This window comes from Lissotriton helveticus, chromosome 6 (genome assembly GCF_964261635.1).
Source record: "Lissotriton helveticus chromosome 6, aLisHel1.1, whole genome shotgun sequence".
In the NCBI taxonomy this organism is placed as follows: Eukaryota; Metazoa; Chordata; class Amphibia; order Caudata; family Salamandridae; genus Lissotriton; species Lissotriton helveticus.
Genome location: NC_136067.1, coordinates 2,124,205,461 through 2,124,226,394, shown reverse-complemented (window position 1 = coordinate 2,124,226,394; position 20,934 = coordinate 2,124,205,461). Strand labels below are relative to the sequence as shown.

Genomic DNA, 20,934 nt, shown 5'->3' with positions numbered 1-20,934 from the left:
GTAGGGATTCCCCTGCATTCGTGTCTCCATCACGGGAGCCCACCCCGCATTTTGCGTGAGGACGAGCAGGTGTCCACCCTGTGTGTTCTGCCTTCACAGGAACCCACCCAGTGTTATTTATTTATTTGATCACGGGAGCCTACCCGTGTAAATTACTCCTCCCTAATCCCTAGCGGGTGCTCACCCCGCCAGGGACCGTGCCTGTCAAGAGGGAGCCTACCCCTCATCTGCCCTCATCACCGCTGCGGCCCAAGCCGCAAGAAGAACCCCCCTCCGGGCCGCTACGAGCGTGACCCGGAAGTACTGCGGGCCCAGGGGAAACCGGAAGCGGACGGGAGCCTACCCCACGCTCCGGTGCAGAGAAGAAGAGGGAGCGAGCAGGTGAAGTCTGCGGGGCTCCCGTGTTACGGTAGAGTCCCGCCTGCGGCTGAGGAGACCGTGGGCGGAGCAGTCTGGTGACCGCCGCCGAGAGGAGACGTCCCTGCACAAGCCGCCGATGAGTGGGGCCCGGTGCTAATTGGCAAAGAGGGGGGGTGGGCGTCGGGGCACATTGCCGGTGCCCGTCAACCCCAGAGATGCACGCTTCATTCCGGGGGCATTTTGTTGGCACCATTTCTTTCAGAGCCCACGAGGGCTCCTGGGGCATTTTGAGTTTAGAGTCCCCCGAGAGGGACTCCACCAATTAAAAGGCTCCGGGGCACACAGTTCTGCAGAGCCGCAGAGGCTCCTACATTTCTGGGGGCATTTCTGGAGGGTAGAGCGGCCCCGGTTGGCAGCGGGCCGCGCCACCCAGTGTGGTGGCATTTTGTTTCAGAGCCTGCCAGGCTCCCACGTGTCCTTCGGCATTGTTGGTCAGCGTCCCAGAAGAGAGCCAGGAGGCACGCAGGTGCCAGGCTCAGTTCTCCAGCTGGCCAGCACTTAGTGGGCAGCTGCTCCGTTTAGGCCCCCTGACATTTGGGACACAGGGCGTTTCAGCCCCAGAGAGGCCAGTTGGCCTGGGGACAGTCACAGGTTGTGGCCTACGTGTTTTATGCACAATTATGCTTTTCCTGCACCTCTGAATGTGTTTTTATGCATCATGTGTTCTTCCTGCACCTCCGAATGTGTTTTCATGCGTCATGTGTAATGCTTTTATGCCAATACCCCTAAATGTATAGTGATACTTAGGTGGTTGTTCTTCCTAGTACAGGTGTTGCTAGTGAGGTCCTGGTTCCCTGCGTGATGTTTTCCTAGGGTGGTTAGGGTTGCGTAGGTGGTACTTACCTCCTACCAGTGATTACTGGCTGTGTGCTACATTTGCTATTTGGTGCTACAGTGATTTTATATTCTATGTTCAACAAAGTGCTATTTCTAACAAGTATTCTAAGTCTAAAAGTGCATATTCCTGACAGTGGTCCATGTGACCCTGTCCTGTACATATCATCTGTAAATTCTGCCTGTGCCTGTTGGCACATTGTAAAGTGTGTGTTTTTATCTGATGTGTTTGGTATAATACGAAGGCTATTTTTATACATAACCTTGTGTGGAGTTTCCTTTGTGGTGGGCCTTGGGTGTTGTTGCTGGGTGCATGCGCAAATACTTAACTCACATTGCCTCCGGGATAAGCCTTACTGCTCGCGCCACGTTGCCTAGAGGGTGAGCAGCGGTTATCTTTGGCGTGTAACTCTCTTGCCCTGACTAGAGTGGTGGTTTCTGCCTGGCTTTGGCGCAAGCCTTAGCCAACCGGAAATCCCATTTCTAACATGTGGCTTATGCACACAGTTTTGAATATAGCTCTTGCCTCGGTTGGTCGCCAGTTACAATTCTTGAGAGCAGAAGTGATGTGGTTGAAGCGACTCTCCCCGGACAGAAGTCTGGCCGCTGCATGGAGTGTGTCTTTCAGGGGTCCAAGGTCTGTTTTTGGGGTGCCCGTGATCCTTGCTGTAGTCTAACTTTGGGAGGACTAAAGTTTGCTCCACAGTCTTTAAAGCTTCAGAAGGGATGAAGGGTTTGACTTTTTATGGGTATCTTACACCAAGACACACTTTTTGGCTGAGGTGTTTATATGCTTTCGTCCTCTGATTGTATTGTATTGTAATTGCATTTATATAGCGCTTACTTACCCCGACAAGGTGTCAACGTGCTTTTCGGCGAGTAGTGCGCTACTCCGGAACCCAAAAAGGACTAGTGGTAGATTAGATTAGTGAAATTTGAGTTCATTTGAGTGGTGGACATGTGACTGTTGGATTGAAAGGGATAATGGGGGATAGAAGGGAAAAGAGACTAGAACATTTATTGGTAGACCATAATAGTAAGAGGAGCTTTGCGATGAGTATAAGTGAGCTAAAGAATGATGATGGATTCAGCCCAGATCTGTGACTGGGGGGGGGGGGGGGGAGTATTTGAAAAGTTTCAGCACTCCGTCCATAATCTCCTTGTGTTTGCTTTGTTTGCCCTACGTTGGCAGGGTATGCCCAGACGTGGGTCCCTTGCTCACTTTGCCACTGGATTCCAGCGAGCCTGGCTGATGAAGGGTGTTACTCAGAAACCGGTCCCAGGATGCTTATTGCCGGTCCAAGGAAGACCTGGCTTGGCAGTTTGGTCTGGACTGCTCCCTTGAGGCACAGGGTCAAGACTGACTAGCATATAGCTGGCTCTGAACTGAGGTGGCAAAGTGAGCTAAGTAATTATGATGGATTCAACTGAGATCTGTGACTGGGGGGTGGGGGGGGGCAGGAAATGTCTGAAAGGTTTCACCGTTCTGTCCATCATATACTTGTGTTTGCGGTAATTAGTTTGGCAACAGTGGTAGTGGTATGGTCTCGCTCTATAGCAATGACAAACATTTCAAAAACTATTGCAGCAACCCCCCCTCCAAAAAAACGAAACAAAATAGATAACCTTCTTTATAGATTACCTTCTTTATAAAATCTATGTATGCATTAAGAATTGAACATTTGGGAAGTATTTTTCAGATGTAAATCAGTTCCTCATGCATTACAATGCAAAACTTCAGAGGAAATCTAGGAATATTCCTGGGTGAAGCCAAAAAGCTTTAAACATTTAAAGAAGCATTGACTGTCATACAAACAGCTGCCTTGTTTCACCCTCAATGCCTTGCTGCAAACTAAGGGGCTGATTAGGATGGCAGTCCGACTTTCATCTGACCGCCACCCTTTGGTAAATGGGACCGCCCAACAGGCTTTTGGCGGTCCCGTCAGGGCATTAGGATGTGGCCACCACCACGTAGGTCGCAATGCCTATGTTTTGCATTACGGTGGGTGCAGCTGGCTGCAGCACATGCCGCAGTGCAAAAAGGGAACACTTAACAATTCCCTGCCCTTTGTGGCAGGCACCATATGGTGCAGGGATATGTGGTTCCCCCCAAAACCCACAGCGGAGGGCCAGGAGGGAGGACGGGGACCCGTTACGGGGCCACAATGTCCCTTTCCGTCTCCCTTTTCATGGCGGGTTAACTGCCATGAAAAGGCAGGCGGAAAGGGACACTGTAATCCCTGCGGTGGTACCTGGCAGGCACTGCAACCATTGTAGGGAATACAACCACCTCGACCGCACCAGCATGCTCAAGGAGCCCGGCGGATGTGTGGTGGTCTGTCTTTCCAACCGGCAACCATCTGCAAGCCATTGTTATATGGAGGGCGGAGAACATGGTTACGATGGCACCACCACCGGCGGGCTGTCGTGGCGTTCTCACCGTCATCATAATCAGCCGCTAACTGTGTCTTAATCACTGCATCTGAAGTTACCATGTAAAACTTGCAGAGGGGGTCAAAGTACCATTCCTCAGACAAGATCCCTGAAGCACCTATTCTTTGATGTTTCTTCAACAAAAGTCAACAAGTCAATAAAGCAGCAAGATAGGAAGGAGTCCACCTACCAAACCTTACTTTCAACACCACTTCTCATATGAAGACCTGAACAAAGGAGTCAGGACAAGACAGAAGCAGCTACAAAAACAAGTTGTGTCACCAAACGCAATCACACCCTTCAACCTCCAAAAGATGTTTCAATTGAATCTGCGATTTGGTGCACAAAATATAATTGTGTGCTCTATTCGGTGTCGCAACACTGTGGTGCAGGAGTCTCAAATGTTCTCCTGACAAGCTACAAGTTCCCTCATTAAACCTCCTACTTATATGCAAGCATTCACAAAGCCATTTCCCTCCCAAGTACTGACATGTGAATTACTTAACATATGAGCCGGGAGAGAATGGAGAAAGGTGTAAGCAAGTACACTTAAAGTGCCTTGTGTGTTACGGCTCAATAGCCGCTCTTTTAGCTACAAAAAATAGAAGGAAATGATCAAGGTTAATGAGAATAGCATACACAAAGAATGCTATAGGAGCTTAACTACAGTAAGAGAAGTGCGCTTGCATCCACAATGGAGCAACCACGCTAAGCCGAGAACTGCCAACGGGCCGGATAGCCAGAGCTTTGCACTGAAGTGACCAACAAACAACCAATGAAGAGTGTGCCATGTCCTATACAGCACATCCCTCTATGGAAACTGGACAGGTGGACCAGAAACTGGCTGTGAAAGGATGTTTCTGGTAATGGTCAGAATGGACTGGCCCAAACCCCCATCACCCACCAAAGCAGACATGCAGGACTTGAGAAGGAAAGATCCGACATAGCTTATGCATGCTTGCTGAAAGTAGAGGATAAGCTTTATGGAACATTAGGTTGTTTCTTGTCTCTATCACAGAAATGAGACATGATTTACCCAGAGTGAGGACTGGGCTGAACTATAACCCGTAGGAGCTATGACCAGCCACCGGGAGACCACTACTGATCAGACATCCTTCACACTTGATCAGTAGCGATCTGTCGGGCTTCCGTTCTGAAACTACAAGTGTGAAACTCTACAAAACACAAACAGTTACCATGCATGACTTCCATCCAGCCACCAAATGATATTAAATGGGGCCCTGCCTCACCTGGTACTATTCTCTCGGCTGTCAGGTTGTGCTCCCTTCTCTTCCACAGGTCACGACACCATATCTGACCCACAGATACAACCCCCTCCCAACTGTTCTGATCTCCTGTGCTCGCAGCACTTCCCAAATGTCCCTACCTTTTCCTCCTTCTTCAGCTGTTCTCAGCCACCCAAAAGCCATTCTTTCACTTGCCTGCCTCCTTTTCGCCCACATACTAACCACCAACCCTCACAACTCACCCGCATAAGATCCCAAACACATGTCCTGCTTTGTGTCTCAAGCATCACTTGCTTCAAGCTTCGGACCGTACACTACACCCAGATCCAGCAGCTTGGCTATACAATTTTACAGGCCTCTCTCTCTCTCTCTTTCTTTTTTCTCCTTTTTCCCTTTTTTCTTTTCTTTTACTTCTGTAACTTTACACAATAAGTTGCAAAATTCCTGTGACTTCTCTACCTGAACCTTATGTTGAGTAAAATAACATGGGCACACTAAACAAGCCATTCCGGTTATAACACCCCGGTTCCTTATGCCAGCCAACATGTATTAGTGTGACTGTGTCCCCCCTAATTCCCCCTGCATCATTGCCAATCTCCGGTGCACGCCCCACTTTCCTTCCGGCGCCTCTTTCGGCACTAACTGCACTTCTCATATGCCTGTGCACACTACATGCGTACACCCTTATCAACCTCTGGCCACTTTCACTATTCCTCTCCTTCTCATGCTCTTACTTCCCTGGCCTCCTTTACTCACACGGCGCCCTCTCTACCCTCACGCGTCTACTCTTCGTTTCCCCACATGTGACAGTATTTTCGCTCCAGTGCGACTGGACTGCCGTTACCGTGGTTACGGCCACGCCGGTCCTATGACCTAGTTTTCCAAACATGCGCGTTGTTAGTCTGCCCTCAGCCGGTCCAACATGGCGGTTTTCGTGCCCGGGACCATGCTTGGCTCACTGCGCAGTCTAGTTCTTTGACGGGCAGACCGGCGCAAATACATGCATCATTTCAGAGTCATTCTGACCCGGGTCACCCATACAGTTCCAGTGTCTTTTTGGCCTCGTCCTCAACAGATTACAGGTAAGCTGCCTCCTTGCAGCCCCCGAGTTCCACGCTATATTCTTGCTTTACCCATGGTCTGTATAGCATTGACTTCCCTCCACTTTCCTTGTCCCCTTACAGGGGCACCTGCCTTTTACACGCATACACCTCGTGGATCGCCATAGTTTCTTTTGTTCCTGGGTAAGTTCCTATACTTCATTTCCTTAAGTGGTTGCCAGCCTCTTTTTACCTCCGCCCCCCTTACGTTTCTGCCCCTTCGATTCCAGCTCTTCACAGTCCACCGTCACCCAGCGTTTTACCCCGCCTTTCCGTCAGATACTGGACTCACACGCACTCAGCCTTTTGGGGTAAGTCCGCCTCATGTGCAGTCCAGTACCTCTAGCCTCTCGTTTTCACCCCCTCTTTGCTTATTTCCTTTTTTGCAGTATACCACGTCTACCTGCTGCACCGGCGTACCCACCTCGCCCTGTCTCAATGATGCCACAGCGTACGGCTCTGCACTAGCTCGGTAAGGAGCTGCTCCGTCCTTGCCCTCCCTGCCTCACTGAGGTCGCCTTTATTCTCAACCTGTTGATCTCTCCCCCACCATCCACCCGCATCCTCTACTCAATGCGGCGCATTCCAGCACCTTTCGCCGACCCACTGCAACCCCAACCGTCCATCACTTCAAGTTCACCGCACACCCTAGGTCGGGTTGAAATTAGCACCGGTTGCATGGTGAGCGTTTTGTCTGATCCACCGTCCACCTCCCAACTCCCATTAGAATCCCCCTACCCTTTGTCCATGTCCTGGGACTAACCCCTTTTCCATTTGCGTCTCTCCTTCACACAGGGGCCTGCTCTCCTTATTCTTCCAAACACAGAACAGGTAACTACCTTTTTCGCTGTTTACCCTGCATATCTAGTATGTCTCGTGTTTTGTCTCCCCACTATACCCCCCATTCCTTTCCTTATTGTCTCTCTTTCCCACAATACAGCTTGCTCACTACAGTAGGATACTCTCCTCCATCGAGACGCATTGTTTACTGCCGTTGATCTGTTTTACATACATTGTACACTGTTTTTTCCAGACACCGACTTACCACATGAGCTAATACTAGATACCATTCATGCCACTGTTTGCAGTAGGATTATCGCCAACATATTAAATGTATTACAGACCACCGCCGTTCTGTGTTCCTGTTTATTGTTCACTTGGTTTCTGCGGGTTTCGTAGTGACCACTAGACACCACTCCTGCCACCCACACACAACTGTTCACACTTGTTTACCATGTCACATCACTTCATGTACTGTGCTTTCCCGCGCATTTCTCATGATGTCCAACCCATGAGAGCGTCACACTCACAACAGTCACTCCATTTACTGTTTTCCCGTGCATTTTTTCATGATCTATAACCCATGAGAGTGGCACACTCACAATAGTCACTCGTCACCAAGTGCTTTGTATTTTAATTCTCCTCAACTGCATTAAGGGTGATCCCTTTTTCCCCCTGTTCCCTGTATAGGACAACAACTATGTTACCTTCTGTATCCCTGTTGGACTTGGCCCTTCTGGCAGGTTCACCCCTAAACTTTTTTGCTTTTAATGGTGACCTGAGGCTGGTGATTTTTGGGTTCTGCGCACTTTCACTGTGTCCCAGTGGAAAGTGCGTGCGCACTCTGAGTGCGTGAAGTAAGGTTTGCCTGCCCTCCTGTAGGAATGCATGGGGAATGTCTGTGTCCCTGGTAGTTCCTGATGCGTGGGGTGTGCAGGCTCGAGTCTGGTATGTGCGGACTCATGTGATTGAATGCTGCGCAATGATGCATGCGGTGTGTATGTGTCTAGTGTAGAAGTGCCACTTCTAGACATGGCTGTGCGTGTGCTGTAAAGGTGCTGGAGTGTGATTGGCTGGAGCTGGCTGGAATGCCAGGCTCCATGAGTCATGATGGGTCTGCCCGGTGGTGAGTGTGGAGATTAGCATGCTGATGGCTGGGGAGGAGTGCACCTGGGTCCTGAATAGGGCTGGGTTTTCCCCACACAATGCTGGCTCCGCCCCCTGTGGTGCGTCTAATGACCTGAGAAAAGAGCGTTCCCTTGAGACAGAGCAAAGCAAACGTTTTAAAATACTAGACCTTACAGTGTCAGAAGTACATACAACAAAAAGTTATGGAAGTTAAAAATTCATTTATTTTGAATAAATTAAAAAACACAATAGGGCAAACTGATCTAGATCCCTAGTCTTAAAACACAATAAAACAATACACTCAATAATGACCTGCACTATTGAGAACAGACAGAAAGGGTACAACATAAAATTGTTGGTTACAAATTGTATATTCCTGCTCCGTAGTCAAAGCACCAGTGTTGTATTGCTACGACATCGGCATATCAAATCTGGTGTTGGAGACTTGAATTATACGGTTTGTTGCGTCGACGCGTTTCGGTGGGTTCTCCTTATTGTTACCACCTTTATCAAGACAAGTAATATTCTGTCATCACCAGGGAATGTATACACTCGCCCTGTAATAGATATCGTACAAACAATATACGTCAGACTGATGCAGTTAACATCTTGCATGTTGATGAGTCTTACATTTTACACCAAAAATCATGGACTTTGAATATTCATATTACGCTGATCAATTGGCCTTTTAAGCTAGAAGAAGCATATGTACAATTTCTTGATACTAAACTTCGGTACTTGTGAAGCTACAAAACTTCTATGGTATTCCTTTGATCCCTTTCATATATCCGAACAAAATCCTATGTCATTGCATTATCGCCCTTGGGCACTTAGCTATTGTATCAGTTTCGCTGCAATTTCCTTGGGATTGATGTGTAGCAAACACAGTTGTAAAAGACAGAACACATCCCTAGTAAGGTTGACAATACCGTAATTACACAATAGTCTGCTTGTTGTTTTAAAGGGCAAGGAGAGGCAAACACAGCAATGGTAACACAGCAATGGTAACATGTAAATGTAAAATTGATACTTGTATAGCGCACTACTCACCCGCAAGGGTCTCAAGGCGCTTGTACGAATACCGCTGTGGAACCCATCCTGGCTTTCCCTGTGAGGCGTCCACTCCTGGACACCCCCAAGGTGGAGGCCAGGCATCCTTAGCGTTGTGGGGGCCGTTGTGGAGATTAAGCAAGCTATTGCCCAGAGTTGCAGAGTGGGACTCCATGATTGGAATAGGCACCGAGGCGAGAATTATCAGGTCCGTGGAAATTTGAGCCCAAGACCCGCCAAGGCGGGGAATTGAACCCTGGTCCCGGGCTAGATCTCTGCATCAGGGTCTGCCGCTCTAACCATTGAGCCAAACTTCTCCACTCCACATGCAAAACAAACCCTTTTAATTAAGAATACTGACGGTTCATACATTAATTTACTGTGGGCACATGCTTGTTCATGAATGATTCAACAAGCTAACTAAAGGGAAGAAGGGGGTCAGAGGGCAACGCCCGGATTATCTATGTTGTGGAGCACCCAGATTTCACAGTTAAACTTCTAAGATAGTTGAAAAACGTCTCCTTACCCTAGGTTTGTTGATGGACACTATTAGTGGTCAGATTTGAATTCCTGATCCATAAAATGTAAAAAGTTACGGTAGACTTCTTGAGTTTCTGCTACCAGTGGAAAATCCTGTGGAACCAGTATTAATGTATTAGTATAATTTCAGGTTTCATGTACCTTTCTCGATCTATTGTATGAAGGATTGAAGCCTACCTGTTGTGCATGCTACGGTTCTTATATCTCCCACTTGATACACTGTTCCAAGTTAAATTGGACGAGATGAAAAAGGAAAATATATTTAGTTTGTTTGAAACTAGGCCGCAGGTGCCTGAAGATAAAACAAGGAAAGCACCGGAGTTTACAGATGCACATTCCTGTTGTTGCTTATAGGCGGTCAAACATAAATTAATTTACGAATGTACCATTGGAGGTGTCCGTGAAGTCCCAGCTTAATGCAGGTATTTTTTTAAGGTTTGGTCGCTTCTGGTCAATTCCTCACTCTTGGCTTCGTCAGTAATTATCTTAAATTTGAAATAAGACCATTGTCAAGGTGCTATCATGGGAAATTGTCATAGGCTTATATTTAAGTTAAAACTGGGGCCATATTAATGCTCACCTAATAGGATGGCACGAGGTTCCAATGTCCATCTAGTGTGTGTTGCTGGCCTTTAATAGACTACCTGTAAATAGGTAAAGACAGGTGTCAAAATATGAATACTATTAAAAGAGACTCCTATTACAAGGCCCCGGTGTAGCAGGGCCATGCAATTCACTCACCTTTTTCAGTAGGTACTTTTCCCGTCGTCTGTAGGGGTCCGCATCGATTGCAGAAGTGGTTCGAGTAACTCACGGTTAAGAACACTTAGCTCCATCGTGATTGGATGTTGTCAGAGTGCTATGAGCCAATCACGTGAGAGCGGTTCTAATCCGTATATGTTAAATGGTGTCTCGCATCTCACCAACGTTCATTCGTTCTTAGTGACCAATCGGGAAAGGCTAGTTATTGAGAGGCCGGTTTACTTTCTGGTCCGTGCCTCTTTTGCCGTTACCGACCCAAATCACGGGTCATTGTTTACAAAATGAGTGTGTTCAAATTCGTGCCAATTTGGTCAGAATACTATGAGACAATCACGTGAGAGCGGTTCTAATCCGTATATGTTCAATGGTGACTCGCGTCTCACCAACGTTCATTGGTTCTTATTAACCAACCGGGAAAGGCTAGTTATCGAGAGGCCGGTTTACTTTCTGGTCCGTGCCTCTTTTGACGTTTGCGCCCCCAATCACGGGTCATTGTTTACAAAATGAGTGTGTACAAATTCGTGCCTATTTTACCGCTCGCGCCCCAAATCTTGGATCATTGTTTACGAATTGAATGTGTTCGTATTCGGCCCTCTCTACTTGGCATGATATACCAAAAAACATTTTTAGAATAAGAGGCGCCCGGCACATTGAGGGGTTTTATGGTACCCATATGCGGCTTTAAATTGTAATCATTTACATGTGAAAGTCGGGGCCCGCCATCCAGACGGAGTAGCACTAAATTAGATTAGAAAAAGAGGAACCCGACACAGTTTGACTGCAGGGGCTAATGAGGTGGTTGAACATTGCAGAAAGGATACACGGGATGAGGGGTCCATGTTTAGTATATCATTGTGACAGTCAGGACAGATGGATCTCTACCATGTCGGGTGTTGGAAGTTTCTATAAGCATTTAGTCCAGTCTTCCCTACTATTTAGTCCTTGGTAAATGGTATTTAGATGGCAAAAATACCACTGTTCCCTAATCTTTCTAATTTTGTCTATGTCTCCCCCTCTTCTAGTGATTCTAAATTTTTCTAGGATGAACCATCTTAAGTCGTCGCATGAATGGTTAAAGCTTTGAAAATGTTCAGTTAGTGGTGCGTTAGGTTTTTTAGTCCGTATTGCTGATTTATGCTCCAGAACACGGCTCCGCAACTCCCTACTCGTTTCTCCAACATACCCCAAGTTACAGGGGCATAGGAGCAAGTAGATCACATTTTGGCTTCGGCAATTATTGAAGGTAGAGGGGGTTAGTTTTTTGCCATTATACTCCAGATTTTTTGCAATAATACAATGGGGACATATCGAGCATGTCCCACATTTGTAATTGCCGGACGCGACTCCCCCAGTTAGGGTTAGTTGGGTTTCCTTAATGGGCTTATATGTGTGGACGAGGCTGTTCCTGATTGTCTTGTTTCTGCGGAAAGAACAAAAGGGGTTTATTTAACTGTTTATCCATGTTGAAATTAAGAATTTTTTTATTCTCCTCAGATGCATTTAGGGTGATCCCTTTTTCCCCCCTGTTCCCTGTATAGGACAACAACTATGTTACCTTCTGTATCCCTGTTGGACTTGGCCCTTCTGGCAGGTTCACCCCTAAACTTTTTTGCTTTTAATGGTGACCTGAGGCTGGTGATTTTTGGGTTCTGCGCACTTTCACAGTGTCCCAGTGGAAAGTGCGTGCGCACTCTGAGTGCGTGAAGTAAGGTTGGCCTGCCCTCCCGTAGGAATGCATGGGGAATGTCTGTGTCCCTGGTAGTTCCTGATGGGTGGGGTGTGCAGGCTCGAGTCTGGTATGTGCGGACTCGTGTGATTGAATGCTGCGCAATGATGCATGCGGTGTGTATGTGTCTAGTGTAGAAGTGCCACTTCTAGACATGGCTGTGCGTGTGCTGTAAAGGTGCTGGTGTGTGATTGGCTGGAGCTGGCTGGAATGCCAGGCTCCATGAGTCATGATGGGTCTGCCCGGTGGTGAGTGTGGAGATTAGCATGCTGATGGCTGGGGAGGAGTGCACCTGGGTCCTGAATAGGGCTGGGTTTTCCCCACACAATGCTGGCTCCGCCCCCTGTGGTGCGTCTAATGACACTAGCCCTGCCAGTGAATAGACTGAGGGGCTGAGAACATCAAGAGTGCTCACAAACCAGCTGCGACTGGTTTTTCCCCTCACCCTGAAGCCAGACAAAGGGATTTGATGTATAAAAAGGGGCTGTGTCCCCTTACAATTTGTTCTATTCCAGGATCCTATCTGAGGGGGGCTGCTGCTGCTGCTGGGCGCCAGGACTGCTACTGGGGATTGCCTCCCTGCATAGGAGGACCCTGTGAGCTGGCTCTGGGCCCAGCCTTGCCCCCCCGCCACCTACTGGAGGACTTTTGCTGTCTTTTGAGCCAACTAGCACCTGGGAGCGCTTTATTTTGGCCCCCAGCGCTTAATAGCGCTGTACTTTGCTTCTAGCGTCTGGAAGCGCTTTGCTTGCTGTTGTAGCAGCGCGTGGGAAAGCTTTCCTTATCCCCTACAGCGCTTGGGAGCGCTTTAATTGCTGCTAGCGCCTGAGAGTGCTTTATTTTCTGTTAGCGCCGATATAAGGTAATTCTTCTAACAATGTTAAGCTTCTACTTACACTGCCGACTGTATAAGCGGCAAAATCTATTTGTATCTATACGCTCGCACGTGCTCAATTAGTATTGTTACATTTGTAGGAGCCGTGTGAAAATTGAAAGTCAGTTCGTGCAAGTATCGGGGAACGCCGCCAAAGACACAATCAGGTACGCTTAGCTCCGCTACACGTGGGAGCTCATTAACATTGTGACAAGCGCCAAGCTAAGGTCGGATACAAATGTATCGTTTTTTCTCTCGCTTTAGTGTGTGTCTGCCTCTGCCGAGATTGACCAATGATGGTCTGCAGGAAATATTAATCAGATTCAGTACCTGCTGCGTTACACCCTGAGAAAGGTACGTGGTACAGCCAGTTGTTTTGAATGCATATGCATCTTTATGGTGAAGTGGCGACATGGTTTTAATAGGTCTATGATTCTTTTTGTTAGAACTCGCCTTTAAAAACTGCAGTACAAGTGAACTAGCAGCCACAACTAAGATCCCGAGTTTTGGAACAGAGGTATGAACGTGTTACATTGTCTCTGTTCTTCACAAGTATCATCCTTTTTTTGCTCTCTGTGCACAAAAATCAGCGCATTCATTAAGATAATTTCCTCCTATCACAGGTAAAAACACCTTGATTCATAATATGAGCCACTACTTCTAAAACAAAGATTGAAATAAGCTCTACCTGAGCCTGATGATACCGAGAGAGGCCAGAACATCAGATACCGACAGGTACATATTTAGGATGTGGTGGTGCAATACGAGTTAGAATAGAGGCTTTCAGTTAGATAACAAAAACTTCATTGTTTTTCTGCATTTTATACAGAAAAGTGACAAAGCCCTGATTAAAGTCCAGGAACTGGTTTCCTTGGACTAGAAATGCGTCAGCACATCCGAGGGAGCAATCAATACCATTAAGCGTTTGAACTGGCCTCGGCTGGTTGTAAAGTTATCCTCATTTGAGGACGTGCTCCTTCTTTTGACTTTGTCCTTTCTTTCTTTATGGATATAGATTAACTCTATTGAAAAATTTCAATTATTATTTTTGTTTGTATATTGTATTTTTTGTGGAATGTATGATAATTGTGTACATGAAATGTAAATATTTGTTTGTAAATAGTCGTGTATTGTAATTGAAATGTATTTAATGTACAGTTTTTCCTTTTTTGCGAAATTTAAAAAAAACAGTGAAAAATTCTAAAATAGACCGGTATAAATAAAAATACCGGGTTAAACTCAAGAATTTTGTGTTTACCCGATTGGTCAAAAATAAGTGTTTGAAAATTGGTTGAGTGTAGGCATATTTTTGTGTTTTCTAGTAATATAAGATGGGCACGCTACACGAGCGCCAGTACCATAAGATGGGCACACTACACAAGCGGCAGTAACATAACATGGGCACGCTACACAATCGGCAGTAACATGGGCACACTGCCACCGTATCAAGGACCCCCGTTTTGGCAAGTCCCCATGTACCATCAGGGACATCTGCAATTCTTCCAACAAGGAAATAACCTCCCTTTTTAGGTCTCACCTAGTGTTGTAGGGCAGGCTTTGCACGCTCGGTGAGACATATAGTGAGAGAGTGTAAAAACCTGAGTCGGGTCGGGGACAATCGATATTTGCCCGGCGGTATTGCCTCTGGGACCCTCTAGTTATTAAATCAAATGAAGAGGCAGGCGCTGGAGACTGGAAAGCAGGAAACAAGGTTTTCTTTATTCTCTCCGGAGGAGAACACAACGAAACGGACAGAAGGTATCGTTCTGAGGTGCTCTAACTGTATTCCTGAGGCCTGGCCTCTTATACGCACATTTATGACTTTATTGCAGATTACACATACATGTTAAAGCTTTGATGTACGGAAAAGACATTCTCGGAACTCCCCTTTGGGCCCGTTCCCATACACATTTACAGTTGAAGTCCCCACCCTAGTCACAACAGGTGATGAGCATCGCGCAGCTGGATAATCCGCCGATTCACGGAATGTGGGGGGTTTGATCGGGTCTCATGGGGTGGGGGGGCTTTGATCAACCCGGGGATTCTTTGATGGGGGAAGCTTTCTATTGTACGGGGAGGGGCAAGGATGGTATCGGCAGAGCTGGGTGTCGGCTTGGGAACGGGGAGGACAAAACGGGCACACGGGGAAAAAGGGGGTTTGCATCTAAGGGCCGGAGATCATGAAAGGAAAGCAGGGAGGTGTCGCGCTGGGAACAGGATGAGGGCCTGGGGCAGAGCAGCGCCGAAGAGGGGTTTATGACTCAAGGCAGGTGCAAGCAGGGGGTGGTCAGCGTGCAGGCTTAGCGAAGGCAAAGGGCTATGTCAGGGGCCAGCGGCATGCAAAAGGGTTTGTTCTGATCGGGGCATCTTAAAATGGCGGGCGCGCACGACAAAAGTGTGGCATCAGGGGAAGAGGCAAGATGGCGCAGATAATGTTCACCAAAACGTACTAATTTTCAACAGTCCTCCCTTTAACATATTCAAGACATCTTGCTGGTTCATTTTCTACTCGGGTCTATAGTGGTGGGCATGAGAAGGAAAACGGTAGGAACCCTAAATGAAAAATTGTAAACAATACATTTTGAGATTTCTAGTTTTTTTAGGAGGTGGGCCTATTTGATAAACTTTGATAAACTTGTTCAGCAGGAAAGTCATAGGAATGCAATACAAAAACGGTTCTGTAGCGAGCAGCAAGTACATATCATAACGTGAACTGGCAGGTTATTACATATTTCAGATTCGGATTGGAGCAGGATCAATACAATGGCGGCTGGGAGAGAAATGAGGCATAGCAAAAACGGTGATTGTGGATGTCAAATGTTCGAAGTTTCACGAGTTCTCATTGTTCTTTGTGGTCTTTCGTTGGCGCTGTTGAGCACCGGCGGTGGAGCTACGAGTCCAGCTCTGTTCTAAGTTCTGCGTTGCAGGGCACGACCCTTTCCTCACGTTTCTGGTCGGTAAGGTCCTTTTCGCCCTGTGTCCTTTGAGGTGATTGTCAGAAAGTTCCGATGGAAGAAGAGCGTTCAAAACAGTCCATAGGGTAGGTCAGAGGAAAAAAAGGGGGATGGAGCAAGGCCAAATTGGGAACAAACTAGGGGAACGAGAGACTTCAAATAGGCGGGCGTGTGACAGAATTCAGAGAGCGGGGACTTGTCGACAGGCACTGGACGTCGAGCAGGGGCATCAGGTCGACCCTTTCTTTTCATGCTGTCGAAAACAGTGCCTCGTCCTGCAGCTCTTTTCTGTCGTGGTCTCGCCTTGGCTAATGTCGCAGGTGTTCCTCAGTCTGCAGTCAGGCCTCGTGCTCCCACATCCGGTCCTTCTCTCCTCCAACAGCAGTACCCTTAAACAAGTTTGAAAAGACAGTCTTTAGAAAATTTGCAGATGGAGATAATCGAAAAGTCTATTTCTCTCCCAGCTCCAGGCAAAGAATGAAAATGCTCGTTCTCACAACTGGCACATGAAATGACCGGTGACGGGCCTGTTGGATTTACTTATGACTTTCCTTCATAATTAGTTCACGACAGTTCATCTGATGGTGACCCACCTTCGTGAGACGAACCTGGCGAAGATATGCTGTTCTCTAGAGTTTTACATTTACAAAGGGTACTGTGAGTCATCAACATGGTACTACACAGGTATTTTGCTGAGAGACGAACATGACTAAAACATCTCCTTTCTATAGATGCATCCTGCTTTTAAACTACTACGGGGTTCATTTCGGTTATTTCTTTACCTTGGGCTAATCTGTTAACCTTGTAAAACATCATTCTGGATCCTACGTAACCTTTTACAGCCCGATTACTTAATCAGGAAGGACAGGGGTTTTATGGGAAACAACCAGGGACATATACAGGGGAGGTAACGGGGGTGATCATTTTTTTTTCGGCTTGGGTATTGCGACAATTCGGGGAGGGGAGGGTCGCGTATTCTGCGGTCCTTGTTTTATACTATAGGGGCCGTTGACATGTAGTTCCCTTATTTCGGGTCAGATTAGGGAACCTCTGTCGTCTTACCTGTCCTTTCCCTTACGGCCCCACCTGGGTTCATTGACTTCTAGCGGAAAAGGAGAGGTAACGACGCGGTCTCAGGGTGATTGTATTAAAGACAAGTTTTTGTGCAAATACTGACGGTATTTGAAGCCAATTAGGTGGGGTGCTAGGGGTGGCAGTCTGCCAATTTCGGGGCTAACCACTCGGAAGAGTGGGAGTGCAGAAATAGAGAGAGAGAGAGAGAGAGAGAGAGAGAGAGAGAGAGAGAGAGAGAGAGAGAGAGAGAGAGAGAGAGAGAGAGAGAGAGTGCAACGGCAGGCTAAATAGTACACGTGCAACAGAGAGGGTGGCAGTGTATTCAAGAAAGGCTATTTAGTGCATTACACAGTAAAGGGCATTCGCGGGTCTGCGTTAGGATCTTGTAATCATGCAGTTTGAGCATTAGACAGGGTAGAGGGGACGCGCCTTGCGAAGAAGGAAAGAAGAAAGGAGGTACCATTTTGTCGCACTTCTCGCATTCTCGGTCCTTCGACCAGTTGGGTCGACGCCTCAGTCACACACACACATTCCCTCATAGTTTCGCATCATACGTGACATGGGTTCATTCGTCCGGTCTGGTTTAAGGGTGATCACTTTGTATCAGGGTTGTGCTAATTTTTCGGGTTTGTTCGGTACGTGAGTAGTCTGCAGGCATGCTTAGACGCCACCTTGCGGCGCTAGTCCGTTTCGTGCATTAGACATGGCAAGGTTTCGGATCTTCGCCACACCTCGGCTGTAATCTCTGATGTAACCTGCAGAAGGAGGAAAAAAAGGGGGGGGGTGGGGGACACAGCATTCGCGCACATTCAAATACATGGATTCATAAGTCCTTTACTTACCTCTTACTCGTCTTTCCTCCTCGGGGCAGGGTCCCTGGGGATATGGTTTCTGGAGTCGAGGGGGGGGGGGTAGTGTGTTCATATAAGTCGTGTGCGGGGAAACGTAAAAAGGAAACCAGAGGTGCCTAGTGCGAGGTATCTAGTCAAAAGGATGTATCTCACTATCGGGGTCCTTAAACCTCTTTCAACGCTGTGGCGTTCTAAGGTTCTTCGGTTCTTGGGCCCCTGATACTTTGGAACGTGGTACTTTATAATATTTACATTATTTTATTTCTCCCTCCTTTTACATTCCCTCATTTACACCGTTCGTTTTACCCATCCTTGGAAGTCAAGGTCTTCCTCTACGCGAGAGTTCATGGGTCAGTCGCGTACTTTGAAGGCGGAGTGTCGTGTTGTTGATCCGATCCGTCCTCCAGGGCTGGGTAACCATCTTCCTTTAATCTTAAAGAGAGAGCAGAGTAGGGTGCACAGAAAAAAACTTTCCCACCGATCCCACATTTTTTTATAAAATAAAGCATGCAATACCCGTCCATAGTTTCAAAGACTTTATTTTGCAAAATCATTTCAGCATATGGATTATGAGGGTGCGGTCGTATTTGGCCGGTCGTGGCAATGGCTAAAGTGCGTACAGTGGGGGTGTCGTTTGCAGCAATAAAAACATCGGAAAGTTTTACTCATTCATTTGCAAGAAACTAAAACGTCTATTAATTGGCTGGGGGTTCGAGGGCATTTTAATTTCATAATTTAGAAGCATAATCATAATAGTTGTAATCAGATTTCCTATATGCGTACCGTACGTGTGCGTCGTAAATGAGGTTTACATCAGTTATAAAAATATAATACATTGTACATTTGTAATCAACATTTGTGACGGGGATCTTTTCATACTGTTCGTCGAGTGAGTTCTCTTTGTCTTTTCTAGCCAAGTGTACAAAGGATCGTATAAAATCTCAGAACATCAAGTTTATATTAGTGCGAAGGAACACCACGAGGTGTTCGTAAGTTCCGATTGATACCAGCGCCATTTTGGGCGGGGCCGGCTCAGTCCGGAAGCAGCATCAGGGGGAAATGTTTCCATTACTGGCAGTTTGGACCAGAGTCCTTTTCGGCAGTTCTAGAATTCACGCTAACAGAAGGTGTGGCAATGTCATGTTTGTTTCGTTGGCGATCAAGGCAGCCGTCCCTTACCGGAAACCTGCAAAGGCCGAAGGTTCCGCCGGGGACCTTTGTATGATCTTCAAGGCTGCGGAGATGCTGTCGGAGATGGGGGCTCGTGCTCCATGGGACAAATGTTCGAGTTATATGGCTGGCCAAAGTTACTCTAGTGGCCGGGGCCCGCCTTCCAGCGGATCCAGACGCCATTTTGAGGCCCTACAGGGGCCACTCTCGTCGAGGTTGCAAGAATGGAAGAGATCCTTCGGAGTGAAAGGAAGAGGTCCCTGTTTTGCGTAAGCGGGACATTCAGCTGGGGTGCAGCTGTGTTGCCCCCACCTGGGGGGGCGAGGGAGACTCGTTCACATCGTCTCCTTCTCCCGGTGCACTCCATGCCGCTCCTTTTCATCGCCCCGCATGAAGGTCTCTCCACATCCGGTGTTCCCCAAGGGCCACCATTGTACGTTCGGTGCTGCGCAAGTACTGGGGTGCCACCGTTGTACGTTCGGTGCTGTGGAAGTATTGGCACCACCGCCTGACTGGGGGTGTTCGGCGTCGGGCCGGGGGCTGGGAAACCTCCTACCGGTGGAGGTGGGAGAGGCTCGTCCGCGTCGCCTCTCCCTCCCAGCCCAACTTGGATAAATTGTTGTGGAGGTACGTGCAGGACATCCCGCCGTCCAGGACTGCTGCGGCTGTGACGGAAGAGAAAAGGAAGAGGTGCCTCGTTCTCCTCTTGACATGTGGCGGGACTACCTTAGTCTTTCCAGGCCCGTTGCGGCCGGCCAAGGAGACATGTGGCGGGGCTACCTGCAAATGCCCAGGCTGCGGGCTCCTGCCTCTCCTCCGGCTCCCCCATACGTTAAGATTTCCTGACCAAGAGTTGGCGGCGGGGGCTCGCCTTATATGGGTTGCCGTTGGTTGGGCGTAGCCGTAACCCTGCCCTACTTTGGAAGGTTCCAGAATGGGGGGGGGGGGCGAATGTTCTGTTTGACTTTCATTTTCTACAGTTTATCGTTATTATTCCTTGTTTGTTGTGTTAAATTAAAAGTTCAAGTTCATTAATGGTCTACGGATTTTGTTTTACCATTTCTTTCTTTCCAGGTTGCTTTTATGCTAGGTTTCTGCTAACAGAGGTCGAGTAACACGGAAACACGTGTAGAGGGATGACGCAGACTTGTACATTACATACACACAAACTCAGACGGGGGACAGTACAAGTACGACATACAAAAGACCCAAGACAAATATAAAAACGGTTATTGGTCACAATTATCTCTTTCCGTCTGTGAATTTTAAACGAGGCTGGGTTCCCGTCTTGACATTGCCCGACCTAGGAGAACTTGAGCATGCCGCTGAGATTTTCCTGGCGAAATCTGTGCCATCGGGCATAATCAAACGTGGTAGTTCTGTCTGGTCTGTCTATGTAAGTCGGGTTCTTCTTTGTCTCGCGCCTTTTCTCGTACTGTCGGTCTGTCGTTCTTGTCGGCCCTTTGCCTTTACTCACGCTCAGTAGAGTCGGGCATTGGGCTTTCCAGTGTCCGACATACCTACAAAAAGCGCATTGGTCTGACCCTAAGTCTGGTCGTCCTTTGCATAGTGTCGGGGGATAAGTTGTGGGTAGCGGTGTCCTGGGGTTGTCCTGTCGGTATATTTCTCTACTTGGTTTGTCCTCGTCTTTTCTCTGTCGTTTCGTAGCCTCTCTGCGCCACATACCGAGACTGTCGAGCATAATTGGCGTTGTCTTATTATTTCGAAGGGCTATTTCTAACGTTTCTATTTTATCAAGGTCAAAGGATCCTGCCAGTGGCCACTGTTTGTCTTGGCTATCTTCGGTATACCTGTGCCATAATTTATTATAAGCTATGGTGACTAACCCATAGTTTATGAACATGTCCTTATTAGGGGTGCCTTCTAGTGGAGCTATATGGTCCACCTCTAGCACCCGGTCCGGGCTAAACAGGCTATTTATCAGTGGGGAGAAGACAGACATGACGGCTCGTAACGAGGGACTAAAAGTC

At 47.6% G+C, this 20,934-nt stretch overlaps 1 protein-coding gene across 2 annotated transcripts in view; it reads right to left on the bottom strand.

Annotated features, from left to right (window-relative positions):
- LOC144764101 (uncharacterized) overlaps positions 1–20,934 on the bottom strand; it is a 146,827-nt gene that overhangs the window by 14,831 nt on the left and 111,062 nt on the right. Inside the window, exon 3 of one of the 2 annotated variants that reach the window (XR_013596313.1) lies at positions 8,154–8,499. The exons of the other annotated variant lie outside the window; for it this stretch is intronic. The gene's annotated coding sequence lies outside the window, so the exon portion shown is untranslated. Of the gene's footprint in view, positions 1–8,153; positions 8,500–20,934 lie in introns of those variants that run through there. 2 annotated transcript variants of the gene reach the window in all.